Below are 2,081 nucleotides of genomic sequence, written 5' to 3'. Positions count from 1 at the left end.
GCATGGTGGAGGCCTCTGAACACAGTTTATCCTTCTCTCTTGAGTGGAAAGACACTCTCCGCCATATGCCGAGGCAGCACCCGCCGTAATCGCTATAGGAGGACCCTGCATGCGTGCAGTTACCTCAGTGTCTTTGCGAAGCGAGTCGACAATTAATTGTACGTCCGGTAGGGCCTGTCGGCGTTCGTATCGGTATTTGAAGTATATATACATATATTCAGTAAGCCTCCAAAGCACCATAAGAATGGCGATCTTGTCACCTAGCTGGATGGTCATCTTGTAGACTGCTGATCTGACTCGTAGTATATAGTCTGTACAAATATATTGTTTCGATTTGTGGTTAAGGATTCGTTCTTAATAAAGCTAGAGACTAACCATGCTTATATTCTTGGCAGTTCACACTCATAGTACTCATTACGTTTTTGCAGTTCGCGAGATCCTCGTCAAACAGGTCAGACGCCTCCCCGCTTTGACCTCTCCTTCCTCTCTCACGAGCGGCCACGCACACTGCCCCAAACTCATTCGTTGCGTCCAATTAATCCAGGGCCATGCCTCAAAGCCAGAACTACGACTCGGGAGAGACAGGGTAGGCATCCACAACTTACAATTATCCTTTCCTTGATCCCGCTGAAGTGGCTGATTCTAGACCTATCCTTTGTTGGCTTTTGCAGAAGACTTAGTTGCAGCCTAACGACTTGCATTTGTGCATATCCTTCGGGCAGAGTTTATGAGCCGTTTGAGATTGCAGCCGAATCGCCCTGCCCGTTACGGATTTAACTCAGGAACTTGACTGAGATTCGCGAATCTGATTCATTTACCTAGCGTCTGGGAGGTTTGATAGATGGATACTCTCTGATAGCAATGCGCGAGTCGCTTGCTGTTGACTTTCGAGGATGATTGTGGCCAAACATCCCGGATGGAAAGAACTAAGCCGCGCGACAAGCCATGGGGTTCGCTGTCTATTTCACCGCTCTTGTGGCGTCCCTAGAGCAAGTATTTCGTACATCACTGAAATTACAATCTAGTAATCTCTCCCGGAAGATCATGCACCACTTTCACTAGCAGCCTATCTCCTCAAGCCTTTCAAGCCAATATAGGCATCAGCCCTAGGATGAGAAAGTATGTTTCTCTTAGCGTTGGTACTGTGATTTATAGCGTTTTGCGAGTAGGTTACATTTTTTCATTGCTTCCGAATGGGCTTTGTGTGGCGCTGGCTGTGACTCTGGCTGTGACAGGGCCCTGTCAATATGTCGTTTTAAGGATAAATAACACCGGGTGGATGTCACTCCAAAGATTGCGAATTCATACTTGGAGCCTAGCTCTATGTCGTGGCATTTACAAAGTAAAAACAAGGATCGACACAGCCTCCCAGCAAATGCTATATTTCATAATACATGTGAGGTCGATTGCCGCAACGGTTGTTGAACAGAGAGGGTGATCTCCTTTAAATGCCATCGTGTCTCACATTCGTATTGCAGAAGACGTAGCATCAATAGCGCCTCGGAAACGTTAATACGCGTGACATTGCTCAGCCCCTGACTATATGGCGTTCTCTTGTTGGGCCTAGATAGTACCTCCGTTAATATTCGGAAGACAAAAGCCAGTAGAGATGCAGCTAGGTATACTGATTGACCTCTCCTGCTTACTTACAGTTAAGAAGTATTTCACTTACTAAAGGATTTTAGCCTGAAATCCGGACTTAATGTTCCGATAGCTAGGATAGGTTCTAGATTGTCCTTAGGGATTCTCGATTAAAGACGGTGATGTTGTTATTAGTAACTGTGAAATAATAAATGAAAGTATTTGTACTTAGGATAATAACTTATTTTGGGATTTAGTTGCTTTTTTGGTTATATTTCTATTTTAATACTAGTATTAATTTATGTCTACGAGACAGAAACAATGCAATATCGCATGGCTGTCAGGGGGCCGGTCATCATGGTTTACCCAGTACCAAGTGGCTTAGTTCAACGCTGGCAACCTCTATTAGAAAGCAACGAACAAAACAGCAATGTGAGGCGGACGACGACCGGCTTTACCAACATCCGTAGGCGTAGGAAGAATAATCAATTCAGCCGCCA

This window comes from Fusarium oxysporum, genomic scaffold, assembly GCF_000149955.1.
Source record: "Fusarium oxysporum f. sp. lycopersici 4287 supercont2.58 genomic scaffold, whole genome shotgun sequence".
NCBI classification, from domain to species: domain Eukaryota; kingdom Fungi; phylum Ascomycota; class Sordariomycetes; order Hypocreales; family Nectriaceae; genus Fusarium; species Fusarium oxysporum.
Note: the sequence above shows the minus strand (reverse complement) of the source record.